Source organism: Phoxinus phoxinus, assembly GCF_949152265.1.
Source record: "Phoxinus phoxinus genome assembly, chromosome: 20".
NCBI classification, from domain to species: domain Eukaryota; kingdom Metazoa; phylum Chordata; class Actinopteri; order Cypriniformes; family Leuciscidae; genus Phoxinus; species Phoxinus phoxinus.
This window is the reverse complement of record NC_136895.1, coordinates 18,964,067-18,978,277: the sequence shown is the minus strand read 5'-3', so window position 1 is coordinate 18,978,277 and position 14,211 is coordinate 18,964,067. Positions and strand designations below refer to the sequence as shown.

The 14,211-nt window shown below is 34.4% G+C and overlaps 2 long non-coding RNA genes across 2 annotated transcripts; both read right to left on the bottom strand.

The window, feature by feature from the left end:
- Window positions 1-875: 875 nt before the first annotated feature.
- Window positions 876-4,278, bottom strand: LOC306988722. The gene is made up of 3 exons (XR_013795489.1): window positions 3,734-4,278; window positions 2,063-2,635; window positions 876-1,913 (listed from the first exon to the last, which is right to left on the bottom strand). It is a non-coding gene; the product is annotated as an uncharacterized lncRNA (long non-coding RNA).
- A 5,443-nt stretch (window positions 4,279-9,721) lies between these two features.
- LOC306988547 lies at window positions 9,722-13,967 on the bottom strand. Its single transcript, XR_013795428.1, has 3 exons — window positions 13,816-13,967; window positions 12,328-12,898; window positions 9,722-12,175 (listed from the first exon to the last, which is right to left on the bottom strand). It is a non-coding gene; the product is annotated as an uncharacterized lncRNA (long non-coding RNA).
- Between the last annotated feature and the right edge of the window lie 244 nt (window positions 13,968-14,211).

Sequence of the window (14,211 nt, the reverse complement as noted above, 5' to 3'; positions counted from 1 at the left end):
GAACAACTGCAAAGGTTGCATACACATAATATATAAAACTGAATAAATATGTCATGTTTTTCCAAAAAAACAAAAAACAAAAATAACATAGTTGAACTATTAAAAAAAGAACCAGCGCAATCCAAGCTGTATTTTGACAACGCTAGCACAGTCTCAGTATAAAAAAAAACTAAAAATAATTATATAAAGGCCTATAAATATATTTTTTAATTTATTTATACTTAGACTGTGCTAGCATTGTCAAAGTACAGCGGATTGCGCCGGTTCTTTTTTTTAACAGTAGGCCTACAACTATGTTTTTTTTCTAGATAAATCGCTAATAAAGTGATAACTATGACTGTACTTACATGTGTTGTTGATGCACATTCCCGTCACTGACTGAAAACGCTCGAGCATTTTCAGACTGTTTCATGCTTTTACCTCAATGTGAAATAGTGTTATCTCTGTTCATAATGTTCTCATTCATAAAGATGCTGTTTGAAAACACTGTGTAAATAGGTAATATGAAGAGTTAAACATGCAATCTACTAAATCACATTATGCATTATTACTCTTAAACAATAAATTAACTACAAGGCAAACCAAATAATAATTTGTACAGGTTGTGGATCAGGGGAAACATTTCATGGTCCACTAGTTCAAAATAAAAGTAACTCATACACGAAAGACGCACAGCACCCCCAGTGGTGACCAGGGGAAGTTCAACAATAGCCTACTTATAATATTAGGTTACTTTACATAACTGGCCTACAGTATTTAAGTAAAAAGTGTTTCAATTGAACATTTTGTATTTTAAGCAGAAAAAATAATATTTATTGTCTGCCAGCAGTTATATTCTCAGACAACAAAACTTGTTGAAAAGAAACAAGAACAACAACAGAAACCAGTCTCTTTATTTGTGAACTTGTGTCTTACAAAACATATTCACACATGCCATATATTTGTATATATCATGTGGTGGTTGACAAGAGAGACAAGTGCTTGTAGTAACATGGGCTTTTGTCACAATGTCAATAAGGTTTTGACTCAAAAGTCCAACACAGGACAAGAGTTTTTTTTCAAGGTTTACAGTTTTTTTTTCATAATCATTTCACCTGGCATATGTTTTACATTTTTATTTATATAAATACTGGTTAGGTAAAATACTGGTTTGTATTCTCTCCTCGTTCTTGTGTTAAAATAGCCGAAAAGCATTTCCATTTGTCATGTGTGTTCACAGGAAATAACAATAAAAACGTTTAATAGCCTTTTCATGCTGTGATTGATATATAATGATGTACATATATTTCTCTTACTATAATAAAGACGTGCATACATTTCATATAAAAAACTTTTTATAAGCTCACTATTCGCTAGTAATTTGTCTTACACTTTTGTCTTTAGACTGAAATATTTTAAGTCAATAAAGTACATGCAGTATGTGAGAGTAGACAGAGTTAGAGGTCGTTCACAAAGAACAGGGTTTCTGTAGTGTGAACAGAAAAACATAATTAGTGCACATTAGTTGGTGAATAATTTCAATGCTTATCAGGAGACAGTTCGTTTATAAAATTAGTAAAAAGTATAAAATCAAAGCTTAAAAACATTGCTATGTAGGCTAAGTTTTTGTAGCGCAACGGAAGGCAAAAAGGTGTTCTGTTTGAACGGCCCCTTCTTTACTGTACACCCCTCGAAAATTCAGCCTTTTATTGTTTTTTTGAAAAAGCAAGAAGTGGGTGTGTAGTGATGGAGGAGGTGGGGCTGAGCTCTACATCATCCTGTCGATTTCCTTCAAATTGTTTCTCTTTCCGTCCGAAGAGCAACAACAGTCGACTCGGGCACCAGTCACATTTCCCACTTATGCAGCTGTCATGAATACCCACAACGGCAAGCGACAAGACACTGAAGATAGAGATAAAGACATAACCTGAATACTGAAAGAAAGAAAAAACACATTAGTTGAATTTAAATAAGTCGGATATCATTTGTCATTTTCCCTTTCCTTTAGGACATATTGTGAGGTGTGAGGACATTTTTTTTCTTCTATTCTGATATTGCAGTAACAGAACAAGCTCATATTTACCTGAGATTGATGAATAAATTTGCGAGTCAAATCTAGTGAGTTTGTGTCATTTAGGCTTTCTTCAGTGGGTTTACACCAGCGCATTGGATAATACTCAACATAAACTCCATTCCAGTCTGTCATGGCACAAGCGACATAATCTCCATCAAGTAATAAGATGAAAATCCAGATTACAGGTGGAATCAAACAAGATATCAGAGCTTTAGGATAGTTATTCTGAGTATCATCTTCCACTCGATCAGGGCAATGAAACCATCCATATCTAAGAGGCCTTAGAATGTGAAACATTATGACAAAAGCAAAAACAGCAGGTCCAATGAAGATGGACACCGTCACCACTGCATTCTGATCATTTCTACACGGACATGTGAATTTATTATCCGTTATAGCCAGAAATCCGACTAACAAAAGGCTCAATGTAACAGAACCTAAAGAAGCAAAAGTTTTAATTAAGTCACTTCGTTTATCTAAAAGCAACATCTTCTGAATGAAGTTCGATGATGCTTTTGGCTGCTTCTGGCTCGTATCGTCTGTAGTCCGCTTCACAAGCTCTTTGTATTCTGGACAGATTCCCTTTAATAAAGAAGATGAGAATTATTATTCATATCAGCAGAATGAAGGATATGGGTTTGAACATCAACGGTGCACAGAACATTTCACTCTTAAATATAAAGGTTATTTATTAGTTCCGTGAAGAACCCTTAACATTTATAGAACCTTCCCATTGCACTAAAGGTTATTTTTATAAAAAAAAAAAAAGGAAAGTTATTTACACTAAGAAAAAAAAAGTTATTTTAAGAACAGTTGAATGAAAGGTTCTTTACCAAAAATATTTCTATGGCATGAAAACCCCCTTTTGGAACCTTTATTTTTTAAGAGTGTACAGAACACAAATCATTAAAGTGAATCTTTATCTGTGTTTTTACAGCATCTGCATAGTTTGATGTGCTTCAAAATGTTTAATAATGCTGTTTTCTGTTTTCTTTTCTCATCTCCTTTTCCCCCACTCTCTACTTCAGAAGTTCACACTTAAGTTGCATACATTTAGAGGGACAAAAGTTTAATGCATATTTGGCATGTTGTCCGGGGGGAGAGCTCGGAGTTCGGCCCGAACCCAGGGTAACCCCCAAAACCCCAAACCCCAAACCCCCCTCTGTGGCACTGTCACAGTGTCTGGTTTATGTTCCTTGGGTCACCACTAGATGTCCTCCTTCCTCACGGTGTCCATCACACTATTGAACTACATTTCCCACGATCCTTGTCTTCTCATTGCACTCGGCTGGTTCCTTATCACTGATCATTGCACTCAGCCATTTCCCCATTATCATTGTCTATTCCCTGTGTATTTATACCCTGTCTGTTTTAGTATGTGTCACGGAGTCCTTATCGATTATCACGCCATTTCGGAGTCCTGGTTTCTTGTCTGTTCTTGTTTTGTGTTTGGATTGTTCGTATGGTTTTTGACCCCTGCCTGGACTGGATTGTGAGTAACGGATTTCCCCTTAATAAAAGCACTTACTGCATTTGGATCTTCTCCCTGTCTCATTGAGTGTGGATCGTGACAGGCACAAAACGACTTGATGAATTTTGATGAAAACAAAGACAAAACGACTTGATGAATTTTTTACTTTTCCTGGCTGAATCATAAGAAAATCATGAATAACAACCTACCTGCAAATAGTTTGAATTCACTCCGATGTATGCAACTTTTAGAGTCTGCTGCACAGTGCTCTATACGTTTTCCCTTTTCAAACTGCTCCTCTTTATGCAGCAGAAAGAGGTTTCAGATTACACAAGCCCGCATGCGCACAAGTGTTTGGCGGTATAGCATTGGTACATTCCTGCATGGGGCCTGATGGTAGGGGTGAGGGTGGGGAGGGAAGAAAGGCTTTTTCTTTTACTCCGATGCAGTGTTGCCAACTTAGCGCCTTTGTCGCTATATTTAGCGAGTATTCAGACCCCTCTAGCGACTCATTTTCAAAAAAGCGACTAGCGACAAATCTAGCGACTTTTACTGGTGTTATTGGAGACTTTTAGAGACTTTTTGACGTGAAACCGCACATTGTTCTTACTCTTCTCAACGAGGTGCTGTTCTTTGACCGTCCCCCGTCGCAAAGCACTCACAGGCGGCCCAGTTCTCACCCACCAGCCCCTCCCCCTCGCCTCCCAGCTGCAGTCAGAGCGCGGAGATGTTCACCCCTCCGTTTCCTGACTGCAAATGAATCGTGCATCATGTGCGTGAAGTCCTGGTTGGCTGATACCGCCCTGTCTTACATTCAGCAAGGGATTTAAAATGTAAAATGTACTTTGTCTAAAATAATTATATCACTTCAATCTTTGCATTTATTTTGACTCACACAGTCACTCGTCTCGTCCACTTACTCATCTCGTCGTGTTTGTGCCTTTCTGTGACATAAGATAAACTAGCTAGCTAGCTCATCATGTCGAAACTGTACACACAAAAATACAGAAAGGATTGGGAATCCAACCCTGAATTCAAAGGTTGGTTAAAGCCTTTTATTGGAGACAATACACGGGCATTCTGTTTGTTTTGTAAGGCTGATTTCTATGCCAAACTTAGTGATGTAAAAAAACACAAAGCAACTCAAAAACACACTCAAAAGGCAAAGCCTTATTATAGTTCCACCCAAAAAAAAACTTCCATTTGTGATTCAAAAAATTGACTCTGCTAAAAAGGCTGAGGCCACCATGGCATTAGCTATCGCTGAACACTGTTCCATGCTGGCATGTGATCATATTGGAGAAGCATGTAGAGCTGCTTTCTCAGACTCCACTGCTGCTACCCATTTCAAAATGCACAGGACAAAGTGCACAGAAATGATTAATGGTGTTCTAGCACCATACTTTCTCAAAAAGTTGGTTGCAGAAGTGGGTGACCTGCGTTTCAGCCTCCTCCTCGGCGAGTCCACAGATATAAGTGTTTCTAAATACTTCGATGTATGCAACTTTCGAGGTCTGCTGCACAGAGCTCCATACTCTTTACAGATTATTTTCTCTTTGGAGAAACCACACATTCCTTTCACATTGCTCCTCCTTTAAGCAGCAGACAGATGTATCAGGTTAGCCCACATTACAGCAAGACTGATGTTGGATTGATTCTATGCCTTTAATGTGCTTTGTCCTACTCAAAACACATTTTCGAACCCTCATTTTTGTTACGATGAACACACGTCAAAAGCGTGTGTTTTTTATAGCAGATCACACGTCGAGGACTCGCGTTTTGATGCAAAAACCGCGCGTTCCCGTTGCACGTTTTCCATGAGCACAAAGCGTTAAGAAAGCGCACTTTTATGGCAAATCGCATGTACAGTATTGTTATACTGTCATAAATGTTTTATTACATATTTATTATTACATTGTAATAAAGGTATGAATACACAATGTATTATTACACTTTAATAAAGGTATAATTACATTGTAATAAAGCTATAATTACACAATGTATTATTACACTGTATTAAGTTTATAATTACATATATATTTTTAGACTGTAAGAAAACTATAATTTCATGGTAATAAAGCTATAAGTAAACATTTATTATTGCACTAAATTAAAGGTATAATTCCACAATGTATTACACTGCAATAAAGCTATAATTACACATTTTTTATTACACTATAATAAAGGTATGATTACACAATGTATTATTACACTGCAATAAAGCTATAATTACACATTTGTTATTACATTGTAATAAATGAATAATTACACCATGTATTATTACACAGTAATAATTGTGTAATTACACAATGTTTTATAACACAGTAATAATTGTGTAATTACACAATTTATTATTACACTGTAACAAATGTGTAATTACACAATGTTTTATAACACAGTAAAAATTGGGTAACACTTTATTTGACGTCGCCCTTGATACAGAGTAATTACATAATTAAGTACTTAGTAGTAGATGTTGTATGTAACTACATGTACTTAACATGTAATTAAGTTATGGAACAGCCTGTACTTACACATTGTAATTACACACATGCAATAGGCAGCTACTGTTACACATATGTAACAAGGCGGGTCTGTTACATATGTGTTACCGACTTGGTACAATGTAATTATATAAGAAAGTACTTAGTACTACACAATGTAACAAAAAGTACTTAAATATATTACTGAGGTGTGAAAAAGCCTGCAGGGGTAACATGGGCTGTTACGCCTATGTAATGGTCAAAGTCTGTTACAAAGCTGTTAGTGTAACCGGGAGATCCAGATCTGTAGTTTAGTTTGAATTAACTCACTACTTCACAGCATAAATTCATGTAGTAGTTTCCTAATTACATTGCAATTACATAATATTACACAGGGATAAGCTACGTAAAATAAAGTGTATCAAGACTGTACTTAAGTGTACTTCATGTGTCCAGATGGATAAGGTATGTCGATACACATGAAGTACACTTAAGTACAATCTTAATACACTTTATTTTACGTAGCTTATCCCTGTGTAATATTATGTAATTTCAATGTAATTAGGAAACTACTACATGTATTTATGCTGTGAACTAGTGAGTTAATTCAAACTAAAGTACAGATCTGGATCTCTCGGTTACACTAACAGCTGTGTAACAGACTTTGACCATTACAGGCGTAACAGCCCATGTTACCCCTGCAGGCTTTTTCACTCCTTAGTAACATATTTAAGTACTTTGTGTTACATTGTGTAGTACTAAGTACTTTCTTATATAATTACATTGTACCAAGTCGGTAACACATATGTAACTGACCCGGCTTGTTACATATGTGTAACAGTAGCTGCCTATTACATGTGTGTAATTACAATGTGTAAGTACAGGATGTTCCATAACTTAATTACATGTTAAGTACATGTAGTTACATGTTATTACAACATCTACTACTAAGTACGTAATTATGTAATTACTCTGTATCACGGGCACCGTAAAATAAAGTGTTACGAAAAATTGTGTAATTAAACAATGTTTTATAACACTGTAATAAATGTGTAATTACATAATTTGTTATTAAACTGTAATAAATGTGTTATTACACAATGCATTATTAAACTGTAATAAATGTGTAATTACACAAGGTATTATTACACTGTAATAAATGTGTTATTACACAATGCCTTATTACACTGTAATAAATATGTAATAACACAAGGCATTATTACACTTTATACTACAGGGCCGTTGAATGCTTGAATCTGATTGGTTGACGAACGTTCTGAGGTGTGCAATTATTTTCAGGGAACCGCATGGCTAAAGTAGTTCCAGGCAGGTCTTGACCTCATTACAGTTCCATATCACTTCGCGTAGTCAACTGTAATAACGGAAAAGAGGATACAATTCATAACAAGAGACTCTGCAGCCCCATGCACTTGATCTGCAATTTTCCATGTCTAACTTCACAATCAATGGAAACATGCAGTTTAATTTTAATAAATAAAGTAGGCTATACAGTCCTATACATAATCAATAAAAAAATAAACTGAATATTTAAATAAATTGATAGTCCTGTTGCACGGGTTTTCGTAATTATTGAAGATAATATGACAAATAAATAAAGTTGATAGGTCTATAGCCTACTTGTTAAAAGGGCTTTGTGTTTCATTTATTAGTCTAGTCTACTGTCACTAATAGAAATAAAGAATGAACGAATTAATTAAAACGAATTGAATTAATAAATAAATAATAATATTGACGCACATGCTTCTCTCTAAGGCCGGTTATGAATGTAATTTGATACTTATGACTGATCATGCACGCGTTTTCAGCGCGTTCAGTCTGTGTTCACAGCGGTGTTTAAAATCTGCTAGTGCATTCACAGTCAGAGAGTGTGTCAGTCGTTAAGTGTGTGTCCAGCATTAGTCTGCTATCAGCGGCTCAAACCTCCGTTACTAACTCTAAAATTACGTTTTGGAATTAGCAACGGAGCATGGGTTTAGATGCGCAAGGAATTAGTCCTACATACAAGAGCGTTTTAATGACAAAAACTTTACAAACGTCTTGAAATACATCATCTGAACAATATTTCGAGGTGTGGTAACTGTAGTATAAGCGGAATAATTGACTCCAGGCCGTTGAATTATTATAAAAATAATGCACACCCGAGGTGTAACGGCCACTCCGCTTCGCGGTTAATTAACATGTAATTAAGTTATGGAACAGCCTGTACTTACACATTGTAATTACACACATGTAATAGGCAGCTACTGTTACACATATGTAACAAGCCGGGTCAGTTACATATGTGTTACCAACTTGGTACAATGTAATTATATAAGAAAGTACTTAGTACTACACAATGTAACAAAAAGTGTATCAAGACTGTACTTAAGTGTACTTCATGTGTATCTACATACCTTATCCATCTGTACTGTAGTTTGGATTAACTCACTAGTTCACAGCATAAATATATGTAGTAGTTTCCTAATTACATTGAAATTACATAATATTACACAGGGATAAGCTACGTAAAATAAAGTGTATTAAGATTGTACTTAAGTGTACTTGTTAAATGTTATTACAACATCTACTACTAAGTAATTAATTATGTAATTACTCTGTATCACGGGCACCGTAAAATAGTGTTACCGAATACACAATGTATTATTACACTGTAATAAAGGTATAATTACATTGTAAAAAAGCTATAATTACACAATGTATTATTACACTGTATTAAGTTTATAATTACACATTTAGTATTACACTGTAAGAAAATTATACTTACATGGTAATAAATCTATAAGTACACATTTATTATTACACTAAATTAAAGGTATAATTACACAATGAATTACACTGCAATAAAGCTGTAATTACAAATTTTTTATTACATTGTAATAAATGTGTAATTACACAATTTATTAATACACTGTAATAAATGTGTAATTACACAATGTATTATTACACTATAATAAATGTGTAATAACACAATGCATTATTACACTGTAATAAGGTATTATTACACTGTAATAATTGTGTACTAACAACGAATACACTGCAATAAAGCTGTAATTACAAATTTTTTATTACATTGTAATAAATGTGTAATTACACAATTTATTAATACACTGTAATAAATGTGTACTAACACAATGCATTATTACACTGTAATAAGTGTGTAATAACACAATGCATTATTACACTGTAATAAGTGTGTAAAAACACAATGCTTTATTACACTCTGAGTGTGTAATAACACAATGTTTTATTACACTGTAATAAATGCACAACTATGCATGCACTAGTAGCACTACTAACACTTTCTTATCTTATCTATTCTAAAAAAATAAAACAAATAAAAATGTGTTGCATTGTACTGTGAAGGGTCATAGCACTTACATAATGTTGTCCTACTGCTAGTTTAATTGCTTCTATTGTTTCTCATTTGTAAGTCACTTTTGGATAAAAGCGTCTGCTAAATGAATACATGTAAATGTAAATGTGTAATTACACAATGTATTATTACAATATAATAAATGTGTAATAACAAAATGCAATATTACACTGTAATAAATGTTTAATTACACAATATATTATTATACTGTAATAAATGTGTAATTACTAGGGCTGTCAATCGATTAAAATTTTTTATTGCGATTAATCGCATGCTTGCCATGAGTTAACTCGCGATTAATCGCACATTTTTTATTTGTTCTAAATGTACCTTAAATTAATACTTTTCAAGTTTGCAATACTCTAAGCATTATGGGCATGGCTAAATATGGATGCTTTATGCAAATGTATGTTTATTATTGAAACCATAGTCAACATAGAGCATGAAGACGAGACATGTTTCAAAAGCTCATAGATGTTTTTCAAAGAACTTGTTCATGTCTGTTAGACACATGAAGAAAGAAGAAAGAAATACCAGGTTCCCATTACTTATCTTTCTTTGCACTGAGCAATTTACTAAAACAAACATGTTTAGATTTTTGCATGACAGGGCAGCTCTTCTGAAAATGCTAAATGTACATTTATTATTTATTATTACATTAGTTTGTCTCTCTCCGTGCTCATTTTGATGAAGCTAAATTCTCAATAAAACTGTTTTCATTGGTATATTTTACTGTTTCTGTTGTCAAACAACGGAATGAATATGAAATAGTGACTGAAACGCGACCCATTAAACATAACCAGCTCTCCCTTCCAAGATGTTAATCTGCACAACAATCCTGATAATCGAGCCGTCGTCTGATGAAATCAAATACACATAAGATAAAGACAATATCTATGCTGTGATTTCTGCTACACGTGCATGTAAAAATAGAGAAGCAACATAAATAATATCTATGTTTAACTGAATTAAAGCACAGCTCCTCTCTTCCGCGCGAGACTCGCAGAGAGAGAGAGAGAGAGAGAGAGAGAGAGCTGCGCGCGTACCGGCGATTCTCAGAAACTAAAGGTTTGGGCGCTTTTTGAAGAGAAAAAAAAATCGCTAAAGGTGTCTGCAATGTCGCTAAGTTGGCAACACTGTGTATCTCCATTTCTCCAACTAGGGGTTGGGTCACGGGTCAAACTGAAAATATGCGCTGCGTTAATCGCGCTTTAAAAAAAATAGTTTTATAACACTATAATAAATGTGTGATTACACAATGTATTATTACAATATAATAAATGTGTAATTACAAAATATATTATTACACTGTAATAAATTTGTAATTACACAATGTATTATTACACTATAATAAATGTGTAATAACACAATGCATTGTTACACTGTAATAAATGTGTTATTACACCATGTATATTACACTGTAATAAATGTATAATAACACAATGCATTTTACACTGTAATGAATGTTTAATTACACAATGTATTATTACACTGTAATAAATGTGTTATTAAACAATGTATATTACACTGTAATAAATGTATAATAACACAATGCATTATTACACTGTGATAAATGTGTAATTACACAAAGTATTATTACACTAATAAATGTGTTATTACACAACTTATTATTAAACTGTGATAAATGTATAATTACACAAAATATTTTTACACAGTAATAATTGTGTATGACACAATGTAATATAATAATGTAATAAATGTATAGTTACATAAAATAGTATTACACAGTAAAAATTGTGTAATTACACAATGTAATATAATAATGTATTAAATGTGTAATTACGCAATGTATTTTTACACTGCAATAAATGCAAAATTACACAACGTATTTTCACACTGTAATAAATGTGTAATTACACAATGTATTATAACACTTATGGCTTTACCTGGACGGATTATGCTTTATGTCTTTCACCTGTTTTTGATTATGTTTGTTAGCTTCTCTGATTTAAACCTTGGTTTTCATTTGTCTCATTGCGAAGTGTTGTTAGACTGTTAGATTGTCACGCTGCAAGTATTTCCTTGTATCCAGTTCTAGTCTGAGTTTCACTGTTTCCTGGACACCTCGCCTGTATCTAGTTTACCCGTTTGTCTTGTCCCTGTATTGTCCTTCTACTGTATTGGACTGCTTACCTGGACTCTGACCCTCTGCCTGAGAATTCGTTGTGTTATCTGGATCATCCTTTATTAATATATATAGATTTTTAATAAAGTATTTTTAAAGTTTAAATAGTATTTTCATGCCGTGACCATGGGGGCTGGAACGTAGCCATGCGCACTTACTAGACCGTCTCATTCTATCATTTATTATTAGGAGGAATCTAGCCTACAAGCCTCAGAGGGACTGGACTAGGAAGGACGCAGCCTCGCGAGGATGCAGCCTTCTGTTTGATAGGCACCCTAAAAGTGTGCCACTCATCGCAACGGTAAAAGATGTCCATTCTAGACAATGGAAGGCAAAAAGGTGTTCTGTGTGAACGGCCCCTTCTTGTGTTTTACTGTACACCCCTTGGAAATTCAGCCTTTTATTGTTTTTTTGAAAAAGCAAGAAGTGGGTGTGTAGTGATGGAGGAGGTGGGGCTGAGCTCTACATCATCCTGTCCATTTCCTCCACATTGTTTCTCTTTCCGTCCGCAGAACAACAACAGTCGACCCGGGCACCAGTCACATTTCCCACTTATGCAGCTGTCATAAATACCCACAACGGCAAGCGACAAGACACTGAAGACAGTGATCAAGACATAACCTGCATACTGAAAAAACAACAACATTATTTTTATTTTTATTCCTCGGACATAATTAGTCAATTTACCTTTCATATTGTGAGGTAAAAAAAGGGATAATTTGATATTTCCTTTATGATATTACAATAACAAAGCAAGCTCACACAGTTTATGATATTTACCTGAGATTGATGAATATATTTGCGAGTTAAATCTCGTAGCTCCGTCTCCTTTTCCATTTCAGTGGGTTTACACCACCGCCTTTCTAGCTCAGCATTAACATCAGAAACTCCTTTCCAGTCTGTCATGGCGCAAGCAACATATTCACCTCTAAGTAACAAGAGGAAGATCCACATTACAGGTGGAATCAGACAATATATGAAAGCTTTAGGACAGCTCCGAGGTGTATCATCTTCCACTCGTTCAGGGCACTGAAACCATCCGTATTTAAGAGGCCTTTGAATGTGGAACATCATGACAAAGAGAAAAAAAGCAGGTCCAATGAAGAGGAACACTGTTACCACTGCATTCTGTTCAATTCTACACGGGCATGTGAATTGAAAAACCAGTGCACACAAACCTCCAACAATTAACCAAATGGCCAATATGAAAAAGCCTAAAGCAGAACAACGTTTCAGGAACATGCCACTTTGTTTCTCTTGAAATGGCATCTTCTGAAGTTTGATGATGCTTTTGGCGGCTTCTTACGCTTTTAGTCCGGTTCAAAAGCTCTTTGTAGTCTCGACAGATTCCCTTTAATGAAGAAGATGTGAATTATTATTCATATCAGGAGAATGAAGCATATGGTTTTGAACATATCAATAGAACATGTCACTCTTAAAATTAAAGGTTATTTATTTGTACAGTATTGATGGTTCCATGATAAAACTTTAACATTCATATCCATTCCATTGCACTCTTTATGTTGGAAAAAGTTATTTACACTAAGAACAAATAATTATTTGACTGGTTAGGTTATTTACCAAAAATGTTTCTATGGTATTGCTATGAAAACCCCCTTTTAGAACTTTAGAATATGAGTATGAATATGAGAACACAAATTAATAAGGTGAGTCTGAATGTATAGTTGTATATACTTGTTTTTAAAGCATCTACATAGTTTGATGCACTTTAAAATTATTAATACCTCTGTTTTATTTTCTCATCTCTTATTTTTGCACTCTTCACATCTGCTGCTTTCAAGGTTGCCAGGTCTGCGTAACAAAACTTGCCCAATGGCCTATTAACAATAGCCCAAAAGTAGCCCAAATATATATATAAAAAATATGCCATAGTTATAAAATACTTATATAAAACCCTATACATCGTAGTCATCACAAAACTTTACATCTATCACAGTTTTAGCATTAGTAGAATATAAAATATTTCAATAAAAGCACTTCAGTCAAATATAATTTATGCAATATGTCAAACAAACCCAACTCATTTGAGACATATCTTGAAGTATTTGATGGTATTTTTGACTTTTAATGTAATTGTCCAATTGTTTGTTTAAACAAAATGTAAACTTTCAGTTAGTAAAAGCATAAGAAGTATAAAAGCATTTCCAAGACAAGTCGATACCTGTGTCACATCACCTGAAAAGACTAAATGACTTTATGAATTTGACTTTTCCTGAATCACATAATACAGTCTTGAAAAAAACCTACCTGCAACTTGTTTGAATTCACATCGATGTATGTAACTTTCGGAGTCTGCAGCACAGTGCTCTATTTTTATACGTTTACCACATCCTTTCCTCTTTGGAAAAACCACACATTCCTTTCACATTGCTCCTCCTTACTGTACGCAGACAGATGTCTCAGGTTACACAAGCATGCATGCGCACCAGTGTTTTATAGCAGCATTGGCACAAGCCTCTTGTTGGATTGATTCTATGCAAACTTTTCAAGCGGGCATGAACATTTTACACCCATCAATGCCTAAAATACAAATATTTATCTCAGTAGAACAGACATTATGCTATTTATCGTAACACAATGTCCAATTTGTTAATGTCAGTTGATGCATGAACTAACATAAACTACAAAATATTATTAAATACT